Genomic DNA, 12,580 nt, shown 5'->3' on the forward strand with positions numbered 1-12,580 from the left:
CCTGTTCACATGATCAGGAATCATACTGAGGGATGAGTTATATGAGTTCACACACTGTTAAGTGGCAAAGCCAAAATTTGACCTCAAAATCCCTACTGAGATACAAACTTTTATTTAAATAAGAAAGAGTTATGGTACAAATATTACTCTTTAGATGCAGCCTGCAGAGCCATATCTATGGATGCTTAGTTCTGTGAGGAAGTGCTTCTATAGATTTTTAGGTTTAGAGATGATACCATCTGGATACCTTTGCTTGAACCGGGCAACCACATCTGGATCTAGTAGGTGGATCCCATCCAGCTGGTTTCCAAGGGTGATCCTGAAGCAAGGGGAAAGATGGGGCAAACCAAAATTCCTGGAATTAAAAGGCTTAATGTTGTTAAAATACTAATACCTTTTATTAAGACTGCCAATCATCTCATCAAATACTCTTTTTAAAAGACCTTAATAGAATAGTATGTGGTAGCATGACTGGTTAGGAATGGGCAGAATCTGGTGGTAAAATATGCAGGATCTGTGTTACTTAAGGGTTAATAACTGATGGCTAACCAGGCCTACTTTTCAAAGCTGTTGCTGCCAGTGAGTATTCCTTGGATAAGTAAAATGCTAGCAGCATGTCTCTTATTTACTTTTTTAAAATTTATTTTTTTAATTGAATTTACTTAAAACCTGTATGGTTTTGTGAACCAATGTCACCCAAATAAATTCAATTTTAAAAAATTAAAAAACAAACAAAAAAAAAGTCAGTACAGGAAGAAAGTATTAAATACACTGTCAAAACACTTGGCTTTGTAATTGAGTAACTAGAACAATGAAGACATGAACCAATGAGGGGTGTTAAGTGAGAGTGTGACCCCCCCCCCCAAAATGAGTCAAAAATTTACTTTCATGCAGGGAGATACCCTAATGGTGCTACCCCTGGGCAGAGCCAATGGGATGCTCAGTGGAAGTATAACTTGGAAGGCAGCCAGTAGGAGAGGGCTCCTTTCTGTCGAAGTGGTTCTCAACCTTCCTAATGCCTCCACCCTTTAATACAGTTCCTCATGTTGTGGTGACCCCCAATTTCATTGTTACAAATTGAACATAATTAAAGCATAGTGATTAATCACAAAAACAATATGTAATTATATATGTGTTTTCCGATGGTCTTAGGCGACCCCTGTGAAAGGGTCTCGACCCACAGGTTGAGAACTGCTGGTTTAGAGGGAGCTGTCTGTGTGTGTTGTGTGTGTGTGGACGTATGCACATGAAATGGTGCAAAAGATGCAAAGGCCAATATTACAGGGGTGAAATGTGGATCTTCTCTTTCCTAATGTTCTTCTAATCTTTTTTTCCCTCCCAAGCAACTATGTAACTGATAAAAGTAAGGCTTTTCTGCTCATAAATTTCCCTGCATTAATTTCTAAGTCGTGATTAGCATTTGGAGGTTTCATTGGGAAACCTAACACATGCACCTTGCTATGAGCCTGGCTTGACCTGAATAAACTCATTTAATCCCAATGACAGCCCTGCACTGGCTACCTGTGGAAACATGTTTTGTTATTTTTTTTACAAGGCTTTTCATGACTTTGCTCCTGCTTCCCTTTCCAACCTTCTCTAGTGCCATGTCCTGTTTCCATGCTGAACTTTCTGTTACTTGAATACACCATGCTTTAAGGTCAGAGCTAGTATTGGTGGTAAAGAAGTTACATGTTATGTATTGGTTTTAAAGAAGTTAAATGGCATGTGTACAGTCACACGCTTCAGAGAGGAATAATAATGTGGGCAAAGGATGAGTTTTGGAGGCATAATCATATTACCCAGCTTCCACTCTGTCATTTACTGACTTCAGAGAATGTTCATTCACTTTTTACAGATAGAGACGGAGGTTCTCTGAGAGGCATATTGTGAAGGGTTTTGATGGTGAGAGTGCCATCCTAGTCAAGATACAAAGACAAAAAAATAGAGTAAAAAAACAGAATGGGAAGGAAAGAATATTTTTAAGGGATCATGGTAACAGGTACAAACAGGACCCCACTGATTAAATTAGGGCAAGTGTACAATCTGACTAAGGAATCTGGATATATTTTCTATAGGACAGATGAGTGCAGAAAATGGACAGCAGAGGGAGCCCTTGATAAGTTTTGCTTCTCAAGTCTGGACTCAAAAGAATGAGAAAGTGTCCCTTTCCTCATGCTCCCCAAAACCAGCTCATTTCCCTCTCTACTAGTATTCTCATCTTTATTCATCTCATTTATGATTATGTCACTTCCCTAAAGAAGTGCCTATGATGTGCTAGCAGCTGTGCCTCTTCTTACAAGGCCCTGTGAGGCTGTTGCTTTACTCTTCAGTAGATCAGGAAACCACCCCTGAGAAGAATTCAGTAACTGTCCCCGTTTAGTTACACAACTGATAAGCAGCTGATTCAGGATTCCAGATCTTAGGGCTCTGGGATTCTAAAGGGCAGCCCCCTCAATCCAAAGTCACTTGTCTGCGTCCCTGGACCTGTATTCCTCCTCTGCAAATGCAATCCTGGGGAAAATGGAGTTAAAAAGAATCTCTCAGAGTGGCATAGTTGGTTCATTTTAGGAGGGGCAATTTAAAAACAATGCTTTAACTCAAAGGAGGTGCCTACACCTAGCAAGCCAATAGGAAATAAATGTAGGAGCTGGTGGCAATGGTAGTACCAGGGGCGTGGATTTAAGTTTTAAAATCCCCCCATAATTTCCATTTCCCTCCTCTCTCTCTTTCTTATAACAATTGACATTATCTTAGGTTTATGTCCAAAGCTTTGCAAATATAGCTTCAAAATCCTTCCCTGGCTGCCCCCGTCCCACCTTCCCTGAACTCCATTGTGGCAGCCACTTGTGGCAGTACTCAAATTCCCTCCTAAGAGTGAGGCTGGGTCAGCACATTTGGGGACTCCCCACACACACCAAAGAGCTCTGACTTCACATCATTAGTTGCTACAAAATAAAGACTCCTATCTTCTCCTCTGGGAATCCACCATGCAGCTCAGCCTGGGACCAAGTCCTCAGGGGGCTGGCTCAGCAAAGACTTGGTGACAGGCTGACTGATGGGCTCCCACCTCTGCCTGCCTGATGGTCCACTCTTGCAGGCTCTGGCCAAGGTCCACTGTTAGCCTGCCTGAGGGTCTGCTTTTTTTGTTGAGTTAGCACCAATGAGTTTGGTCCAAGATCAGCTGGCGGTAGGTGTAGTACTGCAGGACATTGGGAAGGGAGGAAGAATTTCATGGCCCAAAGGAAGACATGGTGAGGAACATGAATGGACTGGGGTTGTGGTCAGAGGAGCCTGAGCTGGGAGCTGACCTATTGATGTCACTGACCATTGGTATTGGTGGAACACTATATTGTAGAAAAAGATAAGGGGCTGCTCACATCATATTGCTTATGAGCCTAAAAAATCCAATCTCGTCCCTCTCATGCTTCAACTCTACTCCTCTCAGACATGCCAAAATGGAACCAAATCTCCATGAAGTCTATGAATTTAAGTTGAGGAGAAGGCAGATAAGTGAAATTCTCAGATACACTCCAGCAACACTTCAGCCATCCTTTTGCCAGAGCTGCTGAGGATCAAAACAAAGTGGCTGATGACATTTGGTAGGTAGGTAGAGTGACAGAAGTTTAGAGAAACAGGGAGGAGGGAGTAGATGGGAAGAGGAAACCAATAATGCTGTTCTTGCTAACGGTCAGACAAGGCAGTTATGCCAGTGTTGTCCCCAGAATCACAAACCTCATGGCATCATGGAAGTCATATTATCACTGGAGAAATACTTAGAGGTTATCTCATCCAACCTCATTGTTGTAAAGAGAAGGAGGTGAAGATCCAGACAATGAAGTGACCTGCCCACAGTCCTACTAGATGGCTGCAGAGCCAGAGCCTCATTCAGGGCTCTTTCCATGACAACGCAGGCTCACATCTGCAAGCTGCATTGGGAGGAGGTGGAGCTTGTTTTGACACTGGCTTGTGGATGAGAGATTCCTTCCTGCCAGGGCCTGAGAAACTCCAGAAGCCCTTGGTGATATCTCTGTTCCTCTGGAGGAACCAGCGTCTTTTCAGGACAGTTGGATTCTTGAGCTTTTTTTTTTTTTTCTTTAATATGTTTTTATTGATTTCAGAGAGGAAGGGAGAGGGAGATAGAAATAGAAACATCAATGATGAGAGAGAATTATTGATCAGTTGACTCCTGCCATCCCCTACTGGGTATCAAGCCCGCAACTTGGGCATGTGCCTGACCAGAATCAAACCTGAGACCCTTCAGTCTGCAGGCCGACACACTATCCACTGAGCCAAACTGGCTAGGGCATGAACTTTTAAAATTTTCAACAGCAAGGTCATTAACAGATAGGGCCATATAGAGAGAAAATGTCCTTTTAAGAAAGCCTTGGGTTTTTGCCTAACAGAAGGAAGATGGATGCATAGGGTCCGTTCATTGTAGGGTCTGACTAACTTGGCACGAGGCATAGAAAGTCTGTGTGTTCTGCCGATGTTCTTCTGTGAAAGGAGCAGGGCTTCCATTCTTGGGGAAATTCCTATGCCTTGCTTCTCTCTGATCACTTCTGTGAGGATTAGTAGGATAGAATGAACAAAATTCCCTAGGACCTGGGGCTGCAAACCTGAGTCCAGAGCCACATAGGAGGCCACACCTCCTCACCCGGGCCTCACTTCTTCTGTAAGCCATTTCCATCCATATGTAAAAATCTGGCAAGGGCAGGAAGGCTTTCTGCTTTGGCAGCACATTTCTCACACAGAAAGACAGCGACTTTAGAGAGCGACGTGCTGAAGGGACGTTCTAAACCTGGGGGAGGCATGTCCTCCTCTATATGGAGTGGACTGGGGCATCGACTCCATTTCTCCAGCGCCCTCCTCCAAGACGACCAGAACCCAGTACAAATGATTTCCTTAATCCCAAAACTGTAGGGCAGTGGTGAAAATGGGTCTTGGTTTCAGAATAGAAGACCTAGGGTAGCTGTTACAATATGGTAATGTCACAGAATCTTAGGGTCCAGAAGGACAGGACCTTAGAGATGACCACACAGATGTAGCACCAATGTCAAGAGACTAGTCTCTGGTGTCAGACTGTTTGTATCCCATCTCTGATTATTCTTAGTATCTTTATTCCTTTGGTGTCTAACCTCTCCAGGCCTCTGTTCCCTCATCTCTAAAATGAGTATAATAATAATAATACCCACCTGATAGGGTTGTTGTAAGGATAAAATTAGATACTTTTTCCAAAGTGCTCAGTCTGACTTCGATTAAGATTTGATATTGTTGCCTAACTGGCATGGCTCAATGGTTGAGTGTCATGGTTCGATTTCTTGTCAGGGTATATGCCCAGGTTGCGGGCTTGATCCCCATTGTGGAATGTGTGAGAGGCAACCAATCAATGATTCTCTCTCATCATTGATGTTTCTATCTCTCTCTCCCTCTCTCTTCTGCTCTGAAATCAATTAAAAAATTAAAAATAAGATTTGATATTGTTATTATGTTATTCTTTCCCTTACTTTAAAAGCATGGAAACTAGGGCCCACAGAGGTATTTTTAAGAAATCTATTTTCTTAAAATCACAAAACCAGCCTGGTTGTGTGTGAACATTTTCACTGATTAAAAATTTGGGACATATGGGCATCTGGACACAAGCCAGGAAAGGCCAGTTTATGCTGCAGTAACAACTCCTAAATGGCAGGGTTACAACAGAAATGGTTACTTGTTGCCCCCACTCTGTGTTCACTATGGGTCAGCTTGGGACTCTATTCCTCTTATTATTGTCCTTGTTCTGGGACCTGGGCATTCCAAACACAAATCGACTCTTACAGCATCCATCTAGAAGTGACTCTGATCACTCTGCCCACATTTCTTGACTAAGATGAGCCACATGGCCATATAGGAGTTTAACAGTGTGGGTAAGCATGATCCCCTTATAGGAGGTAAACAGATATTGGTGAAGAATTATATAATTGATGACGATATGCTATGTAAACAAAGATAATCTTAGTGTGAGTGACATAAGCCAATTGAAACACCTTCCCTAAGATGTCAAAATTGGTATTAAAAAAAGACACCCTTCCACAGCATTAAAAGGAACATCTATGGATGCCCACTTCTTGAAATAATTTCTCAAAACCCCTAAGCCATGGACAAAGTCAAAATCTCCATTCCTTGAGAAATAACCACGCACAGTTATGTAGGTCACCCTAGGATGAGAGGGTCTTGGTACTGGAACATCACAGGGGGGTCACTGCCCTCTCTCATCTCATTGTATACCATTTGTGGTTCATTCCATTAACCACTGCTGATTTAGTGTGGATCATTGGTCTAGATCAGTGATGGCGAACCTTTTGAGCTTGGCGTGTCAGCATTTTGAAAAACCTTAACTGAACTCTGGTGCGGTGTCACATATAGAAGTTTTTTGATATTTGCAACCATAGTAAAACAAAGACTTATATTTTTGATATTTATTTTATATATTTAAATGCCATTTAACAAAGAAAAATCAGCCAAAAAAATGAGTTCGCGTGTCACCTCTGACACGCGTGTCATAGGTTCGCCATCACTGGTCTAAATGATGAAAAGAAAAGGGGACACGGCCCTTGTCCTCAAGGAATAGGGGAAGCTTCCTACTGGTGGGAAAAGACTAGTAGTAAAATCAGCAAGTAGAGCCCTAACCGGTTTGGCTTAGTGGATAGAGCATTGGCCTGTAGACTGAAAGGTCCCAGGTTTAATTCCAGTGAAGGGCATGCACCTTGGTTGCGGGCACATCCCCAGTAGGAGGTGTGCAGGAGGCAGCTGATTGATGTTTTTAACTCTCTATTCTTCTCCCTTCCTCTCTGTAAAAAAACAATAAAATATATATTTTTTTAAATCAGCAAGTAGAATAGTATGAAGTCTGGGAGCCAAGGGCCCACAAAGGAGGGTCAGGTAATCTAGCCTGGCAGTGACAGAAAAGTCCACATGGGAAAGCTGATGGTGCTGGAATCTCATTCCAAAGGAGGGGTGGGAATTATGCAATTTGGTTGAAGTTGTAAAATGATATCGAGGACAACACATATGTCCTTTAAGAAGCAAGTGTTCAGATTTCCTTGTATTTCTCATTTATTAGTAAGCATCTTTTTAAAAAATATATATTTTATTGATTTTAGAGAGGAAGGTAGAGATAGAAACATCAATGATGAGAATCATTAATTGGCTGCCTCCTACTGGGGATCTAGCTGGCAACCTGGACATGTGCCCCTGACCAGAATCAAGCCTGGGACCCTCCAGTACATAGGCTGACACTCTATCCACTGAGCAAAACCGGCTAGGGCTAGCAAGCATCTTTTTTGAGTATTGAATATTGGTGATATATCAGGCAGTTAAATGATGCAGTCTGTGCCCTTTGGGACTTAACTAACCCAAAGTCAAGGTTCTGAAAGAATGGGTCTGGGGTCACACACAGGTGCAGACTTTGGGGCCCACCCCAGAGTCTCTAGGTGTGGAACCCAGAAACTGGTATTTTAAACAAATGCCTATCATAATTTTGTTACACTCAAAACTTGGGGATTAGAGCATAAAAGGCAGTAATAATATTGATACATGTGGAAAGGACCCATGGAAAATGGGATGAGTGTGTTAAACAAAGAAATACATTAGAGTAAAAAATATTTGTGTTACCTGTGAGTCAGGGGCCAATGCCCTTTGGAGTGTGGTGCAAAGGTTAGAGAACTTGGCATTTCTGTGTCCAGGCTGCTGTTGACTCCAGTTCAGGACTGTCTTTCCAAGCTCTGTGTCCACTGTGCTCTTATGCTAACAAGATTGTTTTTTGTTTTGTTTTTTAAATTTGTGTTGCCTTTTTATCTCTTCTTTTTTTTTCTTTTTAATTAGACTTTATTTCTTAGAGCAATGTGAAGATTTTTTTTTTTTTTTGCTAAAAGTATTACAAAGGGTATTACATATGTGTTCTTCCCCACCCCACCGCCCTTTATCTCTTCTAATAAAACAATTTAATGGTAGAATCTGGTACTCACTTTGTGCAACAGCTAATTAGGGTAAAGTGATTAGTAAATGAGGAATAATGACATCTCTCTGTTGGCTTAGAATTGACAAAGAACTTAGAGTGTTTTATCTTCAGCCAATACTGTGGAGGTAGGTCTCTCAGGAGCCTCATTTTGCAGTTGAGGAAACTGAGTTGGGAGAGGAGGAACAATCTGCCCAAGGTCATATAAGGTAGTTGGTAAGCTGTGCTGAAAAATTACGGATTTCTTTGAGAATTGAGTCTTTGATATTATTTCTTTAAAATAAGCACTGGTTTGGTCTGGGAGCTGTGGAACCACAAAAGAGGGTCACTTAATCTAGCCTGGCAGTGTCAGAAAAGTTCACATGGGAAAGCTGATGGTGCTGAAATCTCATTCTTAAGAGGGGGTGGGAATTATGCAATTGGTTGAAGTTGTGAAATGATATTGAGGACAAAATGTGCGTCCTTTAAGAAGCAAGTATGCAGTCTTCCTGGTGTTTCTCATTTGTCAACAAGCATCTCAGATCTGGGTGAATAGTTTGCCTCCTTTGTAGCCAGAATGCCTCTGATAGAGAACTCACTCCTTCAAGAAAGCCCATGAACCCCACCCTGTTCACTTGATCCCCCTCTTGAAAGCTGGCATCTTCTATCGTGCTAGAGCAAGCATGTCAAACTCGAAGCTGGTGGGCCGCATGTCTTGTTTATTTAAACTTTGGCAAAACTATAAAATTTTCTATGGCCTGTAATCTTCCCCTCCCCTCAGCTATCTCTCACCCCCACCCCCTTGCTTAACTTTTAGTTCAGTGGTTTCCTTTTTGTCCCAAAGGGACTGTGAACTCTCTCAGGATGAAAGGATTAGGGAACTGGTGTGTTACTCTCCTCAGGGGCATGTTAGTACTTTAAGCATAAGGCCAATTTTTGAGACCTGCACAGTCTGAAGGAAAAGAAGATTGAGGGCGAGTGTTGAGGGCTGGGAAGGAATTTCCATTGTTGGTCATTATGGAGAATCCGAGAACCCAAGAGAGCTATTTTCTGACCTCTGGTGAGAGGACAATGCATAGAACCAAGAGCCCTGGATGGTCTCCTTCTCTTCCTTGTCATGACCTTGAGATGTAGTGCTAGCGATAGGAGATGGCTTTGGCTTTAGAAAACTGGGCTACAATTCCAGCTCCATCAAATGGCTTGACAAGATTCCTCACCCTTGTTATGCTTAGTTCCCTGAGGGTAGAAAGGCCTGCCCTGCCCACCTCATAGGGTGGCTGCAGCACTCAAAGGAGAGGAAGCTAGGCTAGTGCCAGTTGCATGGCATGAAAATGCCACAAGAGAGTGTCATGGAATTAGACTGGAGATGTGGAGTCCCTGAGGACAGGTGCTTCATGAATGACCACCAGTGGAGGATTCTTACCTCATCTCATGACCATGATGGGCATGAACTCAGATCACCAGCTAACCTGTAGAGCAATCAGGAGTCATTTAATAAGGTGGTAGAGGGCACCGGTCCAGAGGGTCGGCTTGAGCCCCACTACCTGGGTTTTTCTTTGTCTTTTTTTAAAAAATATTTTTTTATTGATTTTTTACAGAGGGGAAGGGAGAGGGATAGAGAGTTAGAAACATCAATGAGCGAGAAACATTAATCAGCTGCCTCCTGCACGCCCCCGACGGGATGTGCCCGCAACCAAGGTACATGGCCTTGACCGGAATCGAACCTGGGACCCTTCAGTCCGCAGGCCGACGCTCTATCCACTGAACCAAACCGGTCAGGGCTTCTTTGTCTTTTTAAAAAAAATAAATTATATTTTTTCATGTGCTTCTTTTTTTAAATTTTTTTATTGATTGATTTTTAAAGAGAGGGAGAGGAAAGGAAAGAGTGAGAAACATGGCTTTGTTGTTCCACTTATTTATGCATTCATTGATTGATTTTTCTGTGTATCCTGACTGAGGATTGAACCGACATCCATGGTGTATCAGGATGATGCTCTAACCAACTGAGCTACCTGGCTAGGGCTGCCTAGGTTTTTCTGACTTTGCCTTTCCCTAGCTGTGTGACTCTGGGAAGATGTTTAAGTTCTCCAAACATCTACTTTCCCATCTATAAAGTGGAGATAATAACAATCCCTATCTCAGTGAGTTGCTCTGAGATTTAAATGAGACAGGATTGCAGTGCTTAGCAAAACATCTGGCACAAGAAAGAAATGTGAGTGTTAGCTGTTATTATTATCATTATCATTATTGACTGCAGGACAGTGCTTTCTGGTTGCTCCTGACGCCTGTACTCAACAGGCCTGAGAGACACAGGCTACGCATTGAGCAAGTATAGGAATTAATTAAATGGAAAATGGATACAATCAATGAATAACACATTGACACTTGTGCATACCAAGGACTCCTCAGTCCTGCGCGTGCTCTCTGAGGTGTAGGAGTGAGAGCAGTCACACAGCAGTCCCTTTGCTTCCACATCCTGTACATCAGACAGTTGGCCTTGCCTAGCAGAACTCCCTTGGGCCCCCAAAAGGGAAGAGAAATTGTGACTCTATGACAGAGAAGCTTTTCATCCTAGCCATCTGGCTGCTTTTCCAGACTTGCCTCACCTTCATATGTATGTTTATTCACAGCACTCCTCCTCCACACCCCCAGCGGTCTCCCTTCCCCACCCCACCCCCACCCTCAAATGGAAATGAAAATGAAGCTGCAGGAGAGCAGTGTGCTCTGTAATGGAAAAGAAAGGCCCTGTTGGCAACTGCTTCTGCCTGGATCAGCCTTCAAGAAGCACCACCCTCCCCCATTTGTTTTACTTAATGGTAATTCTTTCTGGGAATCCTGGGAAGTGGTTTTTCACCAAGCCTTGGTGATTTATGGAGTTGCCAGAAGGGTTGATGGGAAGTGCCAAAAGAGGGAGGGGCAGCCCCTGCACAGCAGGTTATTTCAGGAATGGTGTTGGGGGAGGGGGGGGGGAGGGAGAAGGGGGCGGGGAGACAGACCAGAACCCCTGGCTTTCATCACCTCCCACATCAGCAGCATCTGTGGAGTGAGAATGGGCAGGAGACCCGCTCTGTTTGACTGGCAATGAGGAACACACCTCCGTTCCCTTAGGACTGGTGTTCCGAGAGTGAATTGGTTTGAAAAGTAGTGCTGTCTCTAACTCACTGGTGCGCATTATTCTGAGCTTTGCAGGCATTGGGAAACTGTTAAGTCCCCAAAAAGAAGATGCCAAAAGGAAATTGCAAGGTCAAAATTAATATATGTTTAATTAAACTTCTTATGTCACCTTCATTAACTATGAAATTTAGCAATTAAAAATTTCCCATGAAAACAACTTTAGTTGAGGTTTTTGTATTTTGCAGGAATTCTAGGGAACACAGTTATTAAAATACCAGGGAACCATAAGCAACCATCTACACTAATAAAAGAGAAACATGGTAATTGGCGTACGACCGCTACCCTTCCCATTGGCTAATCAGCGTATCCTTATGCAAATTAACTGTCAGCCAAGATGGCGGCCGGCAGCCAGGCAGCTGGAAGCGAACATGAGGCTTGCTTGCTTCAGTGAAGGAGAACTCCAACGTTCCCCACCTGCCGCTGCCGGCCTCTGAGCTGGCAGTTTGAAACATTCTAACAAATATAGGCCGGGATCTCAGAGCTGAAGTTATACATTGTTTCGATTATAGAACCGAAACAAACCAGATACCTGCTCTGAGAGCTAGAGCCAGAGCTAAAGCTGGCCCAGAATAAAATAAAAAAAAGGAGCGGTTGGGAGCTTCAAATCAACAACCGTCAGCCTGAAAGCAGCCCTTAGCCCCTCACCCAGACTGGCCAGGCACCCCAGTGGGGACCCCCACCCTGAAGGGTGTGTGACCAGCTGCAAACAGCCATCATCCCCTCATCCAGGCTGGCCAGGCACCCCAGTGGGGACCCCCACCCTGATCCAGGACACCCTTTAGGGCAAACCAGCTGGTCCCCAGGCCTCTATCCTATATAGTAAAACGGTAATATGCCTCCCAGCACCGGGATCAGCGGAGCCTCGAGGCCTCCTGGCACCAGATCAGCGTGACAGGGGGCAGCGCCCAAACCCCCTGATCGCCCTGCAGCTCTGTGTGTGACAGGGTAGAGCCATAACCTCTCCATCGGCCCTGCCCTGAGTGTGACAGTGGCTGAGCCCCAACACCCTGATCGGCCCTGCTCTGTGGGTGATAGAGGGTGGCGCCCCAAACCCCCCCACACACACACACGATCCCTGCTCTGTGTGTGATAGGGTAGAGCCATAACCTCCCCATTGGCCCTGCCCTGAGTGTGACAGGGGGCAGCGCCCCAACCCACTGATCAGCCCTGCTCTGTGCATGACAGGGGGCGGCACCCTAACCCCCTGATCGGCCCTGCTCTGTGCATGACAGGGGGCAGCGCCCAACCCCCTGATTGGCCCTGCTCTGTGCGTGACGGGGTGGCACCGCAACCTCCCCATCGACCCTGCCTTGAGTGTGACAGGGAGCGGTGCCCCAACCCCCCAGTCGGCCCTACCCTGAGCGTGACTGAGGGTGGCATCGCAACCTCCCAATCCGCCCTGCTCTGTGCATGATGGGGCGGCGCCCCAACTCC

Source organism: Myotis yumanensis, unplaced genomic scaffold (genome assembly GCF_028538775.1).
Source record: "Myotis yumanensis isolate MYYU_CA2020_CCGP unplaced genomic scaffold, mMyoYum1.0.hap1 SCAF_8, whole genome shotgun sequence".
In the NCBI taxonomy this organism is placed as follows: domain Eukaryota; kingdom Metazoa; phylum Chordata; class Mammalia; order Chiroptera; family Vespertilionidae; genus Myotis; species Myotis yumanensis.